Consider the following 7,865-nt stretch of genomic DNA (forward strand, 5'->3'; position numbering starts at 1 on the left):
ATTCTTCAGGACAAATGGAACTGTGCAGTTTTTGAGAACACAATGTGTATAAATTCACGAGAGAAAATGAGACAACGGGAACCTGAGTTTGCCTGGCACTTTGCTGCAGCCCAAATGATGAGAAGAAAAAAAGCAAAAAAGTGCAGACATCTGGTTGAATGCATCCTCCACAGAGTACTGTGGCTTCACTAGAGCTTTGGTCAATATTAAGATGCATGGCGAGGGAAACCTGAGCACCTGCATGGAAACACTGCAGGAGTCAAACCCGGAAACTTCTTGCTGTGAGGCAACAATGCTAATGGTGCTGCCCATGGCAATTGTCTTTAAATGATCAGCGTACACTTTCCCACAGTTCCCCTCCCAGTTGGTATCTGCAGGCCCTCCAAGGGTAAGATGAAAAAGTGATGTCCTTATTGCAGCACACAACAGGGAACGTCAGCACACACTATAGACGCTCAAATAAAAAGTGCATCCATGGACCTTAATGCACCCTCTGCCTTTGTTCTGTAGACCTACTGAACAATAAATCCAATTCAGTCCCATACTTGTAACAACAAGGATTTGAATACAAGAAACTACATTTTTGATAATACATTCTCTTTTTAAGGGACCTTTTATGCCTTAATGTAATTTAACTAAAGAATTTTTAAAACACTTTTTAAGTCATCACTGATAAATAGAAAAATTGATAGACAACAAAATTGTTTCTCTATTGAGTTTTCAAGTAGTTTTTAATAATTGTTGAAATGTTCCAGAGCCTCTTTGGAAAAAGTGTTTAGAGAATAATAAATCCAAGCAGATCCCTATCTTATTGAGAACCCCTTAGAAAACCTTATTTTCTTAGTGTGTACAAACATAACCCCACAGTTAAGGACATCAGCTCCGAAACAGACCACACACTGGTGAGGAAATCATTCTTTGTCCAGATGGACCCTTATCCTTCAAAAGCTATGTTTATAGCTTCAGTTAATATTCCAGTAACATAGAGCTGCTGCTGCTGCTCCTATTATCTGTTCTTTCATAATATTTTCTCACCAGTGACCAAAGAGCACCGTCTGTCTTTGTAGTTGACCATCTTCAATCTTGTCTGGTCTTCTTCAACTGTCACAAAACGGTAAGTGCACGTGTGTGTGTGTGTGTTTGTGTGTGTGTGTGTACTTGGTTTTTGTTATCTTTTCGAGAACTTTTCTGATATAAACACTAACTTTATCAGGACCCCTAGTCCTCAAGGGGTCCAAAGACCAGTCCTAATGTGGCAGAACTTAATTTATGAACACCTGGTCAAAGTTAGAGTGAAGGTGGAATTTGCAGTTAGCTTGAGGTTGAGGTTAGGCATCAATTGGTTAGGGTTAGGATTAAGATTAGGGCTTGGGTTAGGATATTCACATGAATGGAAGGCAATGGAATGTCCTAATAAGGATAGCTAAGCAAACCTGTGTGTGTGTGTGTGTGTGTGTGTGTGTGTGTGTGTGTGTGTGTGTGTGTGTGTGTGTGTGTGTGTGTGTGTGTGCGTGTGAAAACTGGGAACCAACCATACATATGGACCAAACTACAGAACCCCACAACTTCAAATAGCTGTTTGAGGGCTAATACTTGGCTTTAGGCTTAAGGGTGGAAGCAGGTTATGGTAATTATCGAGTTTGGCCTTTCATTGTGATAGTTACTGTTAAGGTATGAACGCAGATGAAGAAAGCATCATCAATGATGGAGACCACTTTCAGGTACAGAAACCAACTACCTGGGTACTACATATGGAATTGGAGGTAAACCTACTCCATCCATCCATTCTCTGTCCATAATTGGTAAACCCTAATATTGGAGTTGGTCAGAGTTAAGGTTTGGCAAGAATTGTTTCAGGTAAATCTTTGGAAAATTCTTGCAAGTCTTTTTAATTAAAACAGAAGTGACTGGAGCTGCTCAACACAAGAGAATACTGGTCCAGAAGAAGCTCTGATATAGCGAAACTTTAACTGGTGTGACTGACTGACTGACCAGCTGTTTCCCCTGACGTCATTTTCCCAGGTTCCTAAACTTTATCTCCGGACAGCTGCCAACATAGCCAAAAATTAGCTGGCAACAATTTCTTTCTCAAATTAACTTAATTCCTCATCTCATTTTTTTGCTTGCAGATGCTATGGATATAAATGAACACCTCAGTAGGGTTCATCCAAAGAAACTTCAAGCGTCTTGAAGCTTTGAGATGCCAAGTCGTTTTGAAGAACGCCACTGTCTCCCAACATGTTTTTAACAGCGATGTCAAATATCTAACAACACAGAAAACACTGTTTTCTAAATGTAAATCAGATTAAATTAGTACTCACACGATATGGAAATTTACAGAGGGTTGTTTTTTTTATCGAGGCGGGGGGGGGGGGTACCACAAATAAAATCTCTGTGCTAAATGTATTTGTTTATGTTCTTTATTGTGGGCTTTCAAAAACTGTAACACAGGTATTAACCTGAAATATACCATGTTAATGCTAATATTTGCACAAAGATTATAATTGTTGCTAGGTGACAAGTCTTTAGACCACTAGAGCAATAACATTACATCAGAACAGGGACGTGGATGAAAGACGTGAATATACGTGTCCATGCAATATCAACATTGTGGTTGGACGCGAGGAAAAGGATCACCAAAGTCACTCGGATTCATCTTTTAGAGCCCAGAATGATCCAACATTTTGTAGTTGCTAAGACATTTAAATGTTTATCAATGAAAAGTTCCATGATGGTACAATGGCTAATTCTGAGGGTTACTTCAAATGTTGGACCAAAATTTTTCTCCCAAATGGTTGTACGGTATTTCAGAAGGAAACCCTTCAAATATAATTGCGGCAGGCAGAGTCAGGGTCAAGTGTTGGTTGGGAAATAAGAGCTGGCCTCCTACAAGAAGCACATGATCATAATCAACTTCATACATCAACGTCCTGCTTTGTTAGTAGACGGTGAAGCTCAGGGAGACAGAAACAAGGCTGCGTGACCTGAGGAACATTAGACATGTTGAGAGGCTTGTTTCTAGCCTCCTGAGCATTACGTTGTTTATGGTCTTGTGTGTAAAGCTGTGACACGCTATAAGGTGCGATAATAACACAATCATAAGACAGTTGTTATACTTAAAAGATACGTACGGTAACAACCTTTCGAAATAAAAGGACAGTGATGCCTTGTCGAAGTGATTAATAGGTCACTAACGCTTCAAGTTTAAATCATCACATAAAGCATATTTTGCATTAAGAAGTGCTATCCTTAAAGACTGGTCAAGCCGTTATGGGATAGATAATGTATTGAATGATTTAAGCGGTGTCTTGGAATTACTCCAAGGTTAAGTGGCAATCCCATATCCATCAACACTTGAATCTCGATACAAATGACCTGGACTATGTATTTATTGGAAGGAGCACTTATGGAGCTTGATAAGTATCATTCATGGGCCATTACCCTATGGTCAGAAAAATGATCTATGAGGGCCATTTTCATGCTAATCCCTCCATCTGCTCAATAGCCTTAAAGGTTCAATTTTGCTTCTTCGTTTCATAGATTCAACTGCTGAGATATAACTTCCTTAAGAAAATAATTACTCAAGTGATCTATTGGTTTTCCATGGTGTGCCAAATTCATTCTTGAAATGACTCATTTGTACCTAGCAGACTTAAATGTGATGGTGACATTGCAGCTTTGAATGTCATCATAAAACATGTCTACTGCCAAGCTTCAGGAGTGCTCTCTTCAATACGACGGAGCAGAGACGGAGCAGCTCAAACGCCCAAATGGACGCTTCCATTCTTCACTCGTCGAGGTGCAGATGTCTCATTTTGAAGCTTAGCTGGATGTGACGCATGGTTGTCGAACTTCTTCAGCTAGTGAATTTCACAATGCAATACATGATCAAACAGGGCCGCCACGATTATAATGATGATGATGTTTACTTTATTACCTCCGTCACAGAGGTAATGTGATCACCGGCATGTGTTTATTTGTTTGTTTGTTGGCAGAAACTAAGGGAGGAAATTTGATTAAATTTGGTTAAAAGACAAGGAACCGCTGATTCAATTTTGGAGGTAATCTGAATCAAATTGTAGATTCCAAAGACTATTCAAGGCAATTAGTAGGAAATATATCTTAGAAGTATTTCGCTAATAGAAGTATTTCACTCAGAAATTAAATACACATACTTGATTGAGTGTACGATCTCTAGGATAAAACCTGGATCTAGATCATACTTTTTCTTTCACAGAAGTTTCTGCTTGGTATCATGAAACATTGTGACAGGACATCTGCATGAATATGGTTCAAAATTACATCATATTTGGATTAATCGCAAAGAAAACATCAAGTTTTCATTTAATTTGTCACAACAACACACTTTTTGTGACATTTTGATGATGTTATGTTCCGTAGCCACGTACTGTAGCCTCCATTGGTGGAGGTATGCACTCTGTGTGCAGACATTAAAGCTAGTATATGTGAGTGTGTCAGGTTTTTCTCTTCACTCCCTTTTTCTCTCTCAAATCAACCAGCTGAGACAGGTGCACGCCCACCTGTACGTTACTGCTCAATTATTTGATTTCACCACTGTTGCTAAAGACTTGCTCACGAGGGGGGGGTCTAAATTTTGTATTCTTTCTAAATGGTCGAGATCTGCTCTATATACATGAAAGTGTCCTGACATAACCTCCCATATGAACTGTTGCATATTTTTCTTGAATGAAATGTTGTTTGTGTGCTTAGCTAAAATCAAAATACTCTCTAGTACACAAAGGCCAGGTGTGGCTCTGGTGATCAGCTACAGGTGTGTACTTCTCCGTGTATCTGGCACTCTCATATTGCTCTGTAACACAAAAGGTCACCTGAAGTCACTCGAAAACAAGTCTTCTGCATTTGGAGCCTGAGTGTGCTGTATCTTTCTTCCACAACAGAACTGTGTGTTGACTCCTTAGACCTTATGAAGTGGTGCTGTAAAAATACAATTGAACTGAAAATACTTGACATTTGACATCATCGTAGATGATTTCTGGGAGTTGAGAGGTGGTGGATTTGTTCACAAGGGCTAACCACAAGCCTGCATCATGAGGTTCTCACTCACCATGGATGTTGAAATAGTTACCATCTCCTGATCAAATCTGAGTCAAAGAGCAATGTGAGTGTGATGTAAGATACACTTGTGTTGGTTTTTCCAACTTACTCTAGCAATCACCTAAAACTGAGGTCTAAAAATTCCCAAATTTACTGTTATGGGGACTTTTCGTGTCTCCAAATGGGAGTTGAGTCAGACACATTTAAACATGGCTACTCCATCTACAATGACATTTATAAACTGACATTATTAAACAATGGTTACATGTATACCCACCATCCACATATTCTTTTCATCAATAACGTCTCTACCAAAGACCGTATATTAGAAAAACCCAACATGAGGAATAACACATAATTCTGATAGTTTGAATGTAAATTTAAATTAGAGAATACCTCTGCAAGAACTAGGATCCCACAAGCACTTGAAAATGTTGACAGCACATCATTTGTTCATGTGTTTGGTTGTTGCAGCGAGGAGCTCTTAAATCTCAACACAGAACAACTTCCATTCATAAGGCACAGTTAATGGAGTCGAATCTAGAGACAGGAATGGTTTTATACATAGAGAACAGAGTGACTGTGACTGCTGTGGACGTTCAACTGATTCATGTGGTCCATTTGACTGTTACACCCGAGTTTCCTCTGAGTTAAGAACAGTCGACTTCCTCTGTAACCTTGCCTGAATTTAGTTTCGTTCATGATTTTTTTTCTCTTTGATTCACGAACCCTATCTTTGATTTGAAGCCTGAACCACTGTTTCCCAAACTTTTTTGATTTTTTTTTTCTGGGAACCCACTTCTTAAACCCTCATGACTCCGTTCACAATATGCTTTGAAATAATGAGAAATTGTGCTTAAATTAAAGTTTTGGACCATTTTTACTGTCATATATTATCCTGGAGTAGTTTAACCAGACATTTCAATGAGATAAGAGTAAATGTTTGATTGATCGCAACTTCATCTTAAGCTACAAAGGGACCTAATAAATTCTTTTGGACTGAGTTAACAGGCTCTTTTCCCCTCTCTCATCAGTAAAATAAACAGAATGTACACTCTTTCTGAGGGAACTATCAGAAGAAGTAATTGTTACCACAACAACGATGATCCCCACAGACATGTGGACACCAGTGATGAGAGCTTGGTTGCAACAACAGAGTTAGCACAGGACAACTGTCAAACTACTAGTGTAGTTTCACCTTGGGCACACAAGGAGGCTACGTTTCTGCAGCCCACACATGAAACAGTTAACTATGGACTTAACATACTAAGTGAGTGTGACTGTTTTTGTCTCCTAACTACCTATCCAGCAACTGCGTGTAATTTACTCTGTTAATGTTGGACTCCACACCCCAGACGCCAGATTGCCTAATAGTGAAACTTGATAAGAGAAGAAGGGAAGGAGAATATTTTTTTTGTTGAGTCATCATAACTGGTTGCTGATGCTGGTTGATAATTTTCTCTTCAAGATCATACATGGTGCAGGTGACTGTAGGAACATTAAGGGAAGGGTGAGGGGTTGCAACTTCCTGCTTTCCGACTAGATATTCATTCTTACACACTTGTTTTGTGTGCATATTCAAAATACAAAATGGGGTAAAATTCACTTTTGGGCGAAGTCCCTTTTTTCCCTTTTCTTTAATAGGCGAAAAGGGACTTCACCCGAAAGTGAATTTGACCCCATTTTGTATTTTGAATATGCACAAAAAGGGGTCTTGAGTCACTTCAGTTTCTTGAGGTTTTCCTCCTCCTACATGACTTCTGTGTGACTCCAAAATGCAGGAAGAGCCAGCTATGTGTATTTACCTTGAAGCTAACCACTAACAACACTAGCCGCTAGCTGTTAGCCACTGCTCAGAATAAGCTACATTCAGGCCTGCACGAATGAGCAGTAATGACATCAGAAGCACCAACCTGTTGACGAAGAGATCGATTCGATCCATTTTATCAGTGAGGACAGCGAGCAGCTCACTCTTAACCACACCATTCCTGATGCGTTTGCGACATTTCAGCGTGTTTACCCACATTAAAACAAAAAACAAAAAAACTTTGCACTGTCATCACATATGAAAGCTGCTTCCAAACAGAAGAAATGAAGTGAATCTATCTTAAGCTGATATGCTAAGACTTCTCTTCCAAACACATGGGGACAAGAGCGAGTTGAAAGAATCTTGCCTGCTCTTGATCACTTTATTGATGGATTTCATCTGGTAAAATTCTTATTGTGAACATCGAGGGGAGCTTACTCCCTCAGACCAGCCTCTCAAAAAGCACATAAACTTTGAGCGTGGGCAGGCAAATTGGAAACACAAGAAGGCATAAGCAAGAGCTGGCGGAGCTGAGCTGTGTGTTTTTCCTGGACAGGCTGCATCCTGTACAGAATCACACACTGCAAATGAGTTACCTTGTTAGCTTCAATGACAACACCAGTCTGCTTGCGAGAAGTCACATCAGGAAACAGGGGAGTAGTTTTCATTTACTGACCAAAAAAAAAAAGTGCCTGTAATGAAGTCACTTCACAACAATGGGATTGTTTTTAAAGGAAATAATAAAACACTGTGCCATCTGCTCCCTTTAAGTTTCAAATGAAGGCTGCTGCAGCCCACCACAACTCCTCCTCCTCCTCCTTCATGATTGCTGCTACGGCGATGCCCATTCTCTGTACTGTGCATGCACTTAATTATAACTTGTTTGTACAGGATCTGAGGCCTTATATGGGATACGACTCAGATAAAGACATGCCCAAAATCAAATGCAGTATATTCTGCCTGCAGGTCGCCAGGAACCAAA

This window comes from Aulostomus chinensis, chromosome 2, assembly GCF_037954235.1.
Source record: "Aulostomus chinensis isolate RoL2024-O1b breed Wild chromosome 2, RoL_Achi_v1.0, whole genome shotgun sequence".
Taxonomy (NCBI): domain Eukaryota; kingdom Metazoa; phylum Chordata; class Actinopteri; order Syngnathiformes; family Aulostomidae; genus Aulostomus; species Aulostomus chinensis.